Genomic DNA, 14,201 nt, shown 5'->3' with positions numbered 1-14,201 from the left:
TCCCTACTGGGTATGAGTCTGCAACCAAGGTATGTGCCCTTGACTGGAATAGAACCTGGGACCCTTGAGTCCACAGGCCAATGCTCTATCCACTGAGCCAAACTGGTTAGGGCTACTTCTTGGTTTCTTGAAATCAGTAGTCCACCTTCTAATAGAATCAAATCCATCAAAATTAGGGAAAGTCTTCCATTTAGAAAAGGATTCTCCAATGTTTCGGGGGATAATATCTTTAGAGTTGGAATTCCATTTGCAATGTTTTCTTTTTCAATAAAAATTATATGGTACTTTCAGAACCTGTCACTCACCTCTAGGCTAGAGTGTTTCCAGAATTCTGAGCTGTCAGTGTAGGACATTTTTAATCTTCTCCTTGAGAGTGCTTCCTCTTTTGTATTTCCTGCCTTTTAAAAAATAACTGAGGAGTTGAGGTGGCCTTTGTAACTTTAACAAACTGAGTCCTTAAATGGGGAATTCATGTATTTATTCACTTACTCAACAAATAGTTAGTGAAAGGCCAGTATTTCCCAATCATTGTTCTAAGTGGTGGAGACAAAGTAGTATAAAAAGAGATGTAAAATCCCTGCATTGAAGAGACTTATTGTGCTGTACAGGGACATTATAAAAGAAATAAAATGACTATACTATATAATGTTAGCTCTCAATAAAGATAAGCAGGGTAATGGAGTAAAGAATGAGAAGGGTAATATTTTAGACTTGAGGCCCAGTGCACGAATCTCAGGGGGGTGCCTCAGCCTGGCCTGTGCTCCTTCCTGCCACTGGCGCTGCACTCACCAGCTGTGAGTCCGGCCTCTGGGTGAGCGGCACTTTCCCTGTGGGAGCACACTGATCACAAGGGGGCAGCTCCTGCATTGAGCGTCTTCCCCTGGTGGTCAGTGCACATCATAGCAACCAGTCATCCTGCCATTCAGTCAATTTGCATATTAGGGTTTTATTATATAGGATTAGGCTACCCAGGAAGACTTAGAAAAAGGTAAACCTTAGAACAAGAGATTTGCTCTGTTTTACTTCACAAGGCTCAAGAGCAAACTGATGAACAGTTCCTATTCACTTGGATTGAAGTTTTCCATTCTAAGCTCTCATTTAACTAATTCATTCCTGTTCTTTCTCTACCCTTCCCACATAACTCCATCTTCTCCATTTTTATATCTATATCTATATCTAATCTATATCTATATCTATATCTAATCTATATCTATATCTATCTATATCTATACTAGAGGCCTGGTGCACAAAATTTGTGCACTGGAGTGGGGGGTCCCTCAGCCCAGCTTGCGCCTCTCATAGTCCAGGATCCCTAGGGAGATGTCCACCTAAGTCGTCAGTAGGACATCCTTCTTGCAGTCTGGGACCCCCTCATTCTGTACTGCCTGCCTGCTGGCTGCTCCTTACCACTCAGTTCACTGGTCGTTAGTGCTGCTGAGGGGTGGAAGAGGCTTCCATCACCGCCACTGCCCCCACTAGCCGTGAGCCCGGCTTCTGGTTGAATGGCACTTCCCCTGTGGGAGCGCACTGACCACCAGTGGGAAGCTCCTGAGTTGAGCGTCTGCCCCCTGGTGGTCAGTGCACATTATAGTGACTAGTTGTTCCAGTCGTTCTGCCCTAATGGTCACTTAGGCTTTTATTATATACTAGAGGCCTGGTGCACAAAGTTTGTGCACAGGTAGGATCCCTAGGCCTGGTCGGCAATCAGGGTGAGCGATTAACCTCCCAACACTTTCCCCTTGAGAGTTTGACTGAGAGACCGGGAGTTTGATTGCTCACCCTGATTGCCGACCAGTCCTAGGGACCCTACCTGTGCACAAATTTTGTGCACCAGGCCTCTAGTACTTTGTAAGATACACTAAATACTCAACCTATGTTAGTATCTGTATACTTTGCCATTTGCATGCACTATGTAATTCCATACATCTGGAGGTAACTGTGCATATATTTAGGTGTACAAAAGTAAGAATGTGTACCTACACATGCAGGCAAGAAAGTGGACATAACATTCACACATGCATTAGGCATCAGAGGTAAGGAAATAATGAGGTGTTTAAGACAACTATGCTGAGCATTGCTAAATATTCCTAAAATAATTCTTTGTTAAAATTGAATTATCATTGCAGAGCCAAAACAGAATTGGGACCAGAGTTCAGAAACATTCCTCTGGGTGAGCTGTGGCTATTCTGTAATCTATGAGCAAATCACTCAACATATAAACACATAATTAAATATTTCAACACTATTGTCAACTGACTGTATTAGGCACTTAAACACCTCTATTTAAAAATACAATGATTATAATAGGTGCGTTAATTTTATACTGGTTCTACTCAATGCAGCTTTAATCGAGTCTGTTTAAAATAGACAGCCATTACTATATGTAGGAGTACTTTCACCTTTTAAAATTAAGTACATACTTAAATATTGACAAGTTAGTTCCCCTTCTTTCCCTAATACTATCTTTCTTCCATGCCTTATCTACTGAATTTCTCTTCAGTTTCAATATGAATTTAAAAATGATTGCTCAAACTCATAAATTTATATATACAGAACAGAACTTTATAAAACATTGAACAAAAAGATTGCTGGATCAGTATAACTTTTTACCTTTCGATCATGACTAATAAAATCTAGTTAGGGTCAAAATAAAACTGAAGTTCTTTTTACCTATACTTAAGGAGTATGCACTGAGAACTGTTCAGCCTCAATTAGATAAAGGAGTCTTTTCAAAGTGCTTTATCAGCTTCAATAATTAAAAGCTCTCCTGCTAACTATTCAGTGAGAGTTTTCTTTATAGCTCTGCTTTGCAAAGTCAGTTCTTCCATCTCTTCCTTTGAAAAGTCTAATTAAAGTAGGAGACCTTTTTTTTTCTATTCACTTTGTTTTTGCCGTATTGGACATAGATACAAAAATAGCTAATTAAATTACAACGTTGGCTCTTTTTTAATTCTTGTTCTGTTGGGACTTTATGAGAGAGTAGGAGGCAGTATATTCTCCCAGTTTTAGTTTTTGAAATTGATTTCTTATTGTCACTTTTGTAGTGTTAAATTCCTTTGGGGTCAGTGAATGTAATAGGGGTAGCTTTCTCTCTGATTCTCGTATTGATGCTGTAATAGGTTTTTAGAATAATTGGTTAGCGAAGAATTGAAACTGAACACTTCAGAGCCTTTGCCTTCCCCTGGTAAGCATAGTTTAAGCACTGTTACATTATCTTTTAAAAATATATTTGCTGTAGTGTTAAAAGAAATTTGAATAAACAAAATTTGTCATTTTCCTACCTACCTGAAACAATTATTTTGATTTCTTTGTGTCTATTTCCATCTAAAATTACAAACATATATACTTAAGATCATAATTTTATGCTGTTTCTGGTTTGCAGTTTTTTGGTTCCTTATTCCAATTATAAATTCTAGCCAGTAAGTGTCTCTGAAAAGGTGACTTATGTCTTCTATTATACCAAGTTCTGGGGTAAAGAATCCTAAAAAGTTATTTTGATGGCTAGATTGAAGGGCAGCTAAAAGGTTAAAACAATTCAACCATAATTCAATGAGCACATTGTGGGCATTGCAACTTGCACTCTTGAGGGAATTATAATTACAGAATAAGAGATAGATATATGCAAGAGACTGTATAATATAAGAAAGAATATGATGGCTGTTAAAATAGATTACAACGTATTTCAGAAATACGATGCTTTGTAGTTGAACCATGACACTGTAAGATTTCAAGTAAAATACGTATAGATGCATGCTTATATGTTTGCATGTGTATGCATTTACAGGGGGAAAGCTTCATGAATAAAGTTATAGAGACAAAAATGACATTTTCCATCATGTTTGGACATGGAGAAGGAAGAGAGATATGTTAGAACTTTACCAATGATTCAATATCAGTTGAGGAACTGCTCAAACAGACCTCTGAAAATAACTATTTTAAATAAAATAACAACTGTTGAGAACTACTCCATGCTCAAGCAAAGTTCCAGTAATTTCATGATCAGAAATCTTAAGTTGCTACATTTTAGAAAAGCCAAGAGTACCTTCCTCTATGGAATAGTTTGCTTTAGTGTCATTCTAAGCTCCATGAGAGCAGGGTCCTCTTTACTTTTGTGTATTTATGTATCCAAAGCACTTAGAACAGTACCTGGTAGAGAGGGGGTACTCAATAAATATTTGTTGGGCAAATTTTGAAATTCCACACACAATTTTCATTTCAACCTATGCCTGATGGTCAATCAACAGACATTAACACAGCAGGTCATGGTCATGTATTGAATTCTTAAAAATAGATCTATCAGAGTCAGTGCATTCCAGAGGATAAAACACAAAACTGGAAGTCAGGACACATTTCCTACTGATAATAACCAGCTGTAAAACAATAGTCCAGTCACTTCATCTCCATTTGTCTAACATCCTTTCTGCTTCTCAAATTCTATGACTTTATTCTCAGCCTCACTCATAACTCTTACATATTCATAGAAGGTTACCCAAGCTTTTCTTGCATCATATTGACCTTGTGCTAAAGTTAAATCATAGCTGGTCATGGACGAATAAATGAGGAAATATAAAAATTCATTAAAATTCTGGATGATAATCCTAATATATAAAAACCCAGGGTCCATAACGACTGAAGGCTCGACCGACCAGAAGTCAGTCCTGCAGTCAGTGCTGGGTTGCCGTGGCGACCCAGCACTGACTGCTGCTGCTGCGGGCACAGTGACTGAGCACTGACTGCCAAGGGGGCTGTGGATCAGGCCTGAAGAGAGGCCCAAAGAGAGAGGCAGAGTCTGATCCGCAGCCTCCGTGGCAGCTGTTGATCAGCCATTGCCTCTCTCTTTCTCTCCAGACTTCTCCAGCAGCTGTACCTCTGTTTCTCTCCAGGCCTCCCCCGGGGCTGCTGATCAGCCCACCTCTCTGATCAGGCCTGGAGATAGGCACGGAGACGCTGACTGGCATAGAAACCAATCAGAACCAAATCTGGGTGAACTGTAAAGAGCCAATGGCTGCCTAGGAGGCGGAGCTTTTGACGCTGACTGGCATAGAAACCGACCATTCAGAACCAAATCTGGGTGAAGTGCAAGGAGCCAATGGCTGCCTAGGAGGTGGAGCTTTTGATGCTGACTGGCATAGAAACCAACTAATCAGAACCTAATCTGGGGGAACTGCAATGGCAGAACCTAAGGTGGGAGCTGAGAAGGGGTTTTAAGGGCAACAGCTGTTTGGTATAAGGTGTAAGAAAGTGGTTCAAGTTTTTAATGACCGGTTTGGCAGTATAGTGCATATAGCTGGCTATCAGTCCAGATATAGGGATTATGTATTTTTGTCTGCCAAGAGCATCTCCTCCTGATGAAAAAGGCTTTCCCCCACCCCATTTAAGCAATCCTATCCTCTCTACACTAATAAAAGAGAAAAATGGTAATTGGCATACGACGATACCCTTTTCATTGGCTAATCAGGGCTATATGCAAATTAACTGCCAACTAAGATTGGCAGTTAACTGCCAACTAAGATTGGCAGTTAACTGCCAACAAGATGGCGGTTAATTTGCATATGTAGGCACAATGCAGGGAGGCAAAAGGGAAAGCAGGAAGAAGCCCCCTGCCACTGACAGTGATCGGAAACCCAGGGGGGAGCTAAGAGCTGGGGGCCTGCCTTTGGCCTGCCCCCCAGCCATGATCGGAGAATCAGGCGCCTTTGCCGCCCTGGCCAGTGATAGCAGGAAGTAGGGGTGGAGCCAGCGATGGGAGCTGGGCACGGTCGAAGCTGGCAGTCCCAGGAGCTAGGGGCCCCTTGCCTGGGCCTAAAGCGAAGCCCACGATCGTGGGGCCGCTGCAGCTGTGGGTCCCCGCTGCCCATGCCGGACACCTCAGCCAGAGGCTTCCTGCAGGGGCAGGGGCAGAACCTGCGCGATCGCAGCGCCCCCCACTGCCACTGCAGGTCCCCGCTGCCCGGGCCGGATGCCTAGGCCAGAGGCGTCAGGCCTGGGCAAGGGGCTGATCCTGCGATTGGAGGGTGATGGGGGTCAACGCCTGAGGGCTCCCAGTATGTGAGAGGGGGCAGGCTGGGCTGAGGGACACTCCCCCCCACACACACCCAGTGCACGAATTTCGTGCACCGGGCCCCTAGTATAATCTATACTAATAAACGGGTAATATGCAAATAGACCGGGTGGACCAGCCATCTTCCGGACGTTCAACTTCCTTCCAGACAAAACCATGGTGTTGGGGGCCAAGGCAGAGAGGGCATTGGGGACGAGATCAGGCCAGCAGGAGAGGACCATTGGGGATGAGATCAGGCTGGCAGGGGAGGGCAGTTGGGGGTGAGATCAAGCCGGCAGGGGAGAGCAGTTGGGGGAGAGATCAGGCCAGCAGGGGAAGGCAGTTGGGGGTGAGATCAGGCCGGCAGGGGAAGGCAGTTGGGGGCAACCAGGGCAGCAGGGGAGGGCGATTGGGGGTGATATCAGGCTGGCAGGGGAGGGCAGTTAGGGGTGAGATCAGGCTGGCAGGGAAGGGCAGTTGGGGGTGAGATCAAGCCGGCAGGGGAGGGCAGTTGGGGGTGAGATCAGGCCGGCAGGGGAGGGCAGTTGGGGATGAGATCAGGCTGGCAGGGGAGAGCAGTTGGGGGTGAGATCAGGCCAGCAGGGGAGAGCAGTTGGGGGTGAGATCAGGCCAGCAGGGGAAGGCAGTTGGGGGTGAGATCAGGCCGGCAGGGGAAGGCAGTTGGGGATGAGATCAGGCTGGCAGGGGAGAGCAGTTGGGGGTGAGATCAGGCCAGCAGGGAGGGCAGTTGGGGGCAACCAGGGCAGCAGGGGAGGGCGATTGGGGGTGATATCAGGCTGGCAGGGGAGGGCAGTTGGGGGTGAGATCAGGCTGGCAGGGAAGGGCAGTTAGGGGCAACCAGGCTGACAGGGGAGGTCAGCTGGAGGCGAGATCAGGCGGGCAGGGGAGGGCAGTTAGGGGTGATCAGGCAGGCAGGCAGAGGCAGTTAGGGCCAATCAGGCAGGCCAGCAGAGGCAGTTAGGGGTGATCAAGCAGGCAGGCAGGTGAGTGGTTAGGAGCCAGTGGTCCCAGATTGAGAGAGGGATGTCTGCCTGCCTATGGGATCAGGCCTAAATTGGTGGTCTGACATCCCCCAAGGGTTTCCTGATTAGAGAGGGTTCAGGCTGGGCTGAGGGAATCTCCCTTCTGTGCACGAATTTCGGGCCACTAGTATTTATATAAGGTTGAGGAACATATGATCATTCCATTCAAGTACATCATATTTTTCTTTCCCAGAGTTTTCAACTTTGATAATGCATTGCAAATATTTCAGATTATCATATGCACTTAAACGAGAGGAGAATGGGCCTTCTTTTCCTCCCTATAGATCTAGATAAATTCTTTTGATACTGGGTTAAACCTACTCAACCCAATCTTATAAGTTTGACAAGATAAACTGAAGAATTTAATGCAAATTTATGTGGATTAAGTAGCTGGGAGATTTTAACAAGTTATTTTTTCCCTAGTCTTTCTCCCTTTCCTTTTCTTCCTTAGAACAAAACCAAAAGACAGTAGAGTTTATATCAAGATATCTTTCTTAAATGTGAAAAACTGTTGAATTCTCCAAAGCCTAGTCTTTTTTATAAATGAAGCCTTTTTTTTTTTTTCCTTGCCCATATCACAGCTATTAAGGTATCTTGGATTTTCATTCTCCATTCATAGTAGGGCTATTTCCATTCGCAAGGCAGTGTTATTGCAAATCTTCAGATGATGAAAAATTATGAAGAATAAGATCCACAGGGTAATCAGGTTCCACCATGCGACCTACAGTGATACCACACATTTAACAGACACAAGTAGTAATAATGATGATGTCATACCCATCTATCACTATACCTAAAAACAAATATTAGGTGTGATGCCCTCCACTTGACCCTAATAATCTGGGTACAATTTACAAAAGCCAGGTTACTAACCCACATACACTGTTCAGTATGCATGAGCAGTCAGTTTCAGCAGCCAGAAAAATCGTCTTTTCCTGGACATTTCTGCACAGCCTGTTTGGCTCCCTGATGTTTCCTATTCACTCCCAGCTGTTCTTTCTCTCCCGCATTCAAAACTGCAGATTTCTCTCCCTGGTCTGGACTGCTGTCTCTACTCCCCAAACCACATGTTTGACTTCCTACCAGTCTACATTATTTTTTGGTGAAGTCTGTTTTATCATAGGGTCATTAAAGATCAAATCTCTTAGAGATTCTGAATATGACATTTGATTTTAATTATATAAGAGAACAAAGTCCAATAGTTGTTTTGGAGAGTTAGATCCCATCAAAAATGACTGCAAGAAGATGACAAAAGATACATAAAAAGAGCTTTCTGTTGCAGGCAGTCCAATCCCTAGTAGCAGCCCTCTGTCTTAGCCTAAATAATGGGCAGCCTCAATCAACTTTTGGAGCAATATTAATGAGGATAGGGAACAATGAGTTGTATCAGTCAAGTCTTCAGATGGTCTAAAAACTTTATATTAATCTCCCCTGCCAAAATTTTAGACCAAACATGCTAAAGGCCTGTATAATTTGCTAATTTAATTTTTCTCCTTTTATTTCCTCGACTCATCCTCTGAACAACATAATTAGTGAAATGATCAGGAAGCAAATGCAGAACAACAGGGAGGGAAATGGTCACAGACACTTACTGGGCACTTTCTATGCAACAGGCACTGTACAGAGAACTGAGAATGCATTGGAATTAGGCATCTGGTACCTCACAAACATCATTAAATGGAAACTGCTGGCAAATGCCAACTCTGAACATTTTTCTTTAGGATATTGTGTAGTCACATAAGAATCAGCCAAATGTGACCTTTTGCTCTGTTGCTGAAAGTCAAAGGGGCAAAAAAGGAGGAAATTTAACAGCTTCATAATAATCTCTTAAGACACAGAGTTCCACTTAAACATAAGTTACTTCAAAAACCTCCATAGCTGCTGAGATAAATGATAGCTTTGATGGGTTTACAGGCCTCTTTGAGAGCTTTGTGCTTACAGACCATAGCAAGAGCAACATAATTGTTTTGTGTGTTGTTTTTTATCCCCCTGAACTGTCTGTGGGATTTACAGGGTGAACATAAGATGTAACGTTTGCATCCAGAGATTTGCCAGTAAAGCAAACTTCAAGTTCTTTACTATTCCCCATATTTTAAAGTTCAGATGATTGTGATTATACTCCATTATTTATTGGAGTCTTACAAGAAGCCCAAGACTGTTTTCAATGATTGGTAACAGTTGAACTTTGTTGAGACTTAAACTTTCTACTGTGTAATATTTCAGAGGTCTTTCTCAGTAGATTTTACAGGTTTGGTGGTATTTCTGAACCTAACAAAATGATTATTGTAGCTCTTGAATTAGCACAGTCAAACACACACATACACACACACACACACACACACACACACACAGAATATAACCCCCCCACAAAAAAAAAAAACATGTTAGGTAATAGATGGATCAAAAGTATCAATAAAAATTGAAGACTGTTTTCAGAAATGTAATTCTCTGGATTGGATGGTTGGAACTTGGTCACTGGTTTATCTGGGAGTAATCACTATGCACTAAAACACTAAAACTTTTCACATTTTAGGAAAATCTATTTTAACAACTGACAAATATTCAGATGTAGTAAAGGAGATAGTTTTAGTTCTAGGGTCTGGAGTCAGGAAACATGAATTAAAATTCTAACTGCATCCCTGGTGAGATATTGACCTCACCAAGCCTTTTATCCCTCAGTTTCTTTTTCTGTAATATGGGGACAATAATGATAAATATTCTGTATGGTTACTGTGAGTACTTAGTGAGATAATGTATATAAAATACTTACCTAGCAGGGTAAATCAAATGTAAAAGGCTCCATAAAAGTTAACCATAATGACTTCTGTTTCCCCATAGTGTTTCATACTATAGCTGAAAGAACATTCATCATGTGGTGCAACAGTTAGTCGTTAACATGTGAAGAACTCCTGAATAGAGACCATGGTTTAAGAATCTTAGTATTGGCAGAAGCATCACATAAGAGTGACTTAATAATTTTTGAGAAATGGATAAATGAATTATTAAATGGTAAAGTCATTTCTTCCAATATCATTGGAGATTAATATTGCAAATATTTAACAACTGTATTTTATAGGCACAGAGAAATTTGAATGAAGGCATAAACCAACAAAAAATGAAGAACAATCTAAGCAGAATAGTGTATGGACCAATTAGCATGGACATTAGTTATAAACAATTAGTTTGGGGTCATACTGACTACATATTAGACCTAGGTGTAGCCCAAGTCATTCAATTCCATTCAAGATATTTATTCTCAAAAAAAAAAATGTGTAACTACATATACTGAGATATGTTAGCCAGACTTATTATGGTGATCATTTTATAATATATACAAATATTGAGTCATTATTTATATTTGTATACCTGAAATTAATATGTCAATTCTATCTCAATTAAAATATATTTATTTTCAATAACTTTTAGGAACATTAGTGTTTCCCAGGGAATATAAAAATACTACAATAACTATTTGAATATAGTCAGTTATTTGTCTGGTGGATCAATGTAAAACAACAGCAAATATGTATACCTTCCCTCTATGTGTCAAAAACTCCATAATACCAAAAAGTTCCTAGTTGAACAAGATATAAATCTTGTCTTCTAGGAATCATAGACTACAGAGTATTCTCAACTTTCATTTTATCAACTAAATAAAGACTGGCAACCAATTAAATGCTGACCACCTTCACAATGTCTGTGGTTGGACCTTTTCAAAGGAAAGTCCACTTTAAAAACTTACTGCCACCACTTCCAAGACTCTATCAACAGATAAGTATTCCCTCCACTAGAATAAGCCTCATTGCTGAAGGCAGATATGGCAGTAAAAGGAGTTACTGTTGAAATGTAAATGATGAAGACATGGTATAAATTTAAAAGAACCAAAATGGATACTACAGAAGTTTCACAATCATCCAAATTCACTTTGTTTGCAAACTTCTATACTATTTTAAAAGGACAGATATTCCTGGCTTTAAAACTTCCTGTGCTATTTCCAAGAAACCATATCTGCTAGGGAAATCTTCAAGTTGATTCTGGATTGCCATCTTCTGGAGGTGGGCAAATGGGGAGGAATGTAGACTAGGTAGCCAGCCTCCCTTTCTTATATGGTCTGTGATGTGTATATTGGGTAGTAGGTACACAGTGGTTAAATATTATGCTTTTTCACTTAAATACATGTTGCACATGTTTTTGTAGGCACCAAATATTCTATATAAAAATTATTTTTTGAGCCCTAGCTGGTTTGGCTCAGTGAATAGAGCATTGGCCTGTGGACCAAAGAGTCCCAGGTCCTATTCCAGTCAAGGGCACGTACCTTGGTTGCAGGTTCCTCCCCTGCCCAGGCCCTGGCCATGGCATGTGCAGGAGGCAACCAACCCATGTGTTTCTCTCACAGCCATGTTTCTGTCCATCTTTCCCTCTCTCTCCCACTCTCCCTAAAAATCAATGGAAAAATACCCTCAAGTGAGGATTAACAACAACAACAACAACAACAAATATATATATATATATTACAACTTACTTGTCCTACATTATATAGCTGTATAGCTGATATCTAATAGACAATTAAACCATTAAAATAATCCAATACTATATTATTTCTCCATAACCCGGACTGGGTTGTCATTGATCCTTTAATCAAAACCTTGTAATTACCTGGTGAGAGATTGTGGGCAGAGGAAAGAAGAAACAGGGGAACCAGTGAGAAGAAAAGCAGAGGGAGAATTGGTTCTGTTTTTGGGGTGGGGCGGGGCGGGGGGGTTGGGGGGGAGAAGGAGCCATCATTGCAGGATGTTCTAGGGTTCCCGTAAGAAGCCTGAGAGCTAAAGCAGAGGGCATTTATACAGTAAGAGGCTTAAAGATCTGCTGAGTGAACATCAAGATCTATTCATAGATTTCAATATAGGGGCTGCAGATCCAAGATGGGATAAGACTGAAAACCTATAGGTTCAGGCTAAAATTTAGAAAAGAAAGGAAGAAGACCTCTGGATTCCCAGGTATTGCCAGGAACACAGCAATTCTACAACCCAACTGTGCTCTCTTTACTCTTCACTACCATTTCTGCTGCCTGGGACACACCTCCCTCCTCCCCCACCCTTCCTTGCTAACTCCTACTAATACCACTTCCTCAGAGCAGCATTGTGTGAGGCAGCAAACTAAGCTAGGGGCTTCCTGTGTACACTCTATAGCACTCTGCACTTTGATGTCTGGCACTCAACACATGTACAAGTAAATGTCCATGTTCATCTTCCGTCTCTGCAATTGCACTTGTGCAATTTCCAAGACAGCAGGGCACTCTGCTTTCTTATTCACTCCTGTATCTCAAGAACCCAATTCAGAGCCTGGTACGTAGGAAGCACTCAGGAAATGTTTACTAAATATATGAATGATGAATGAGTGACTAAGTATAGAAATGAATGAGCTGCCTCTGGAATATCTAAGCAGATATATCTCATAGACAGAATTATCATTCTGAGCTCAGAAGAGAGAATAGGGCTGGCAATAAAGATTGAGGAGTCACCAGGTTACAAGGGGTAATGAAATTCATAGGAGAGAATAAATCTCCAAAGAGTAAAAACGCACAAGACTGAAGACAGACAAGAGATATGGATCCCCTGGAAGTAATTCAGAAAATTTTGTCAGGAAGTACGGCGCACTCTCGGTAGAGATTAGAGCTCAGATTGTTTTAGTTAAACAGGCTGGCTTTAATCCTAGCTCCTGTTCTCACTGTGTGAACCAGGTAGGTCCTGGAGCTCAGCGAGCTGGGGAGAGATGAGCTTCTGGGAGTAGTGGGTTGAAGCCTATAATAAAAGTAACAGTGAAGTAGGCAAGCCTTTAAAATCACTTCCTGTAATAATATAAGCAAGGGACTAAACTGGAAAAACTTGTACCCTCCCTTCCCCACCCTGTCCCCACACCCCACCCGCCTCACGGAATGGCGCACACGGGTGGAGGAGCAGAGGGATCAGCACAGGGGGTCATCTTCCTGCTGAGGGAGCCAAATACAAGGCTCCTGTAGTTGCAGGGACCTGGGGCTGGGGCAGGAAAAGCACTAGGAGTTGAAAAGCTCTGAGTAGTGAATCAGAGGAGGGAAGGTGTCGTCCCCCTCCTAACCTCCTCCAAAAGGAGATTTCCAGCAGACGAGCCTGAGGAAGGCCTCCACTGAAGGCCCACAGGAGGCACCTGGGCTGATAATGCAAAGCAGCATGAGCCAGAGGGGCTGAGGCCTTGACTGCAGGTCCCCTCACAGACCACACGTTCAGGCTGCGCAGCGAGTCTGGGTGTGGAGGGCAGCTGGCCTCTGTGAGGCCCGCCAGGCATCGCCTTGGTGATGCCTGTGGTGGGCCCTGAAATCATGCCTGGTGCTTGGCCAGCAGCCAGACTCCCCAATAAGTTACCTGAACCCTAAATCTCAATTTCCTGCCCTACGCCTACCTCATGGGTTGTTGCAAACACTTAGCTCTATGCCTGACATTCAGGCGGCGCTCCATAAACAAGCACGCCACCCCACCGGGGCCAGGGAGAGGGGAGCAGGTGCCACAGGGCCAGGTAGAGGGGAGCAGGCCTCCACAGGGCCAGGTAGAGGGGAGCAGGCCTCCACAGGGCCAGGTAGAGGGGAGCAGGCCTCCACAGGGCCAGGTAGAGGGGAGCAGGCCGCCACAGGGCCAGGTAGAGGGGAGCAGGCCGCCACAGGGCCAGGTAGAGGGGAACAGGCCTCCACAGGGCCAGGTAGAGGGGAGCAGGCCGCCACAGGGCCAGGTAGAGGGGAGCAGGCCGCCACAGGGCCAGGTAGAGGGGAGCAGGCCTCCACAGGGCCAGGTAGAGGGGAGCAGGCCGCCACAGGGCCAGGGAGAGGGGAGCAGGCCTCCACAGGGCCAGGTAGAGGGGAGCAGGTGCCACAGGGCCAGGTAGAGGGGAACAGGCCTCCACACGGCCAGGTAGAGGGGAGCAGGTGCCACAGGGCCAGGTAGAGGGGAGCAGGCCGCCACAGGGCCAGGGAGAGGGGAGCAGGCCTCCACAGGGCCAGGGAGAGGGGAGCAGGCCTCCACAGGGCCAGGTAGAGGGGAGCAGGCCGCCACAGGGCCAGGGAGAGGGGAGCAGGCCGCCACAGGGCCAGG

The 14,201-nt window shown here is 43.7% G+C and overlaps 1 protein-coding gene across 1 annotated transcript in view; it reads left to right on the top strand.

Annotated features, from left to right (window-relative positions):
* GRID2 (glutamate ionotropic receptor delta type subunit 2) overlaps positions 1-14,201 on the top strand; it is a 1,378,765-nt gene that overhangs the window by 1,299,167 nt on the left and 65,397 nt on the right. The gene's annotated exons all lie outside the window — the stretch shown is intronic.

Source organism: Myotis daubentonii, chromosome 1 (genome assembly GCF_963259705.1).
Source record: "Myotis daubentonii chromosome 1, mMyoDau2.1, whole genome shotgun sequence".
In the NCBI taxonomy this organism is placed as follows: domain Eukaryota; kingdom Metazoa; phylum Chordata; class Mammalia; order Chiroptera; family Vespertilionidae; genus Myotis; species Myotis daubentonii.
The sequence above is the reverse complement of the archived record's forward strand: the minus strand, read 5'-3'. Positions and strand labels throughout refer to the sequence as shown.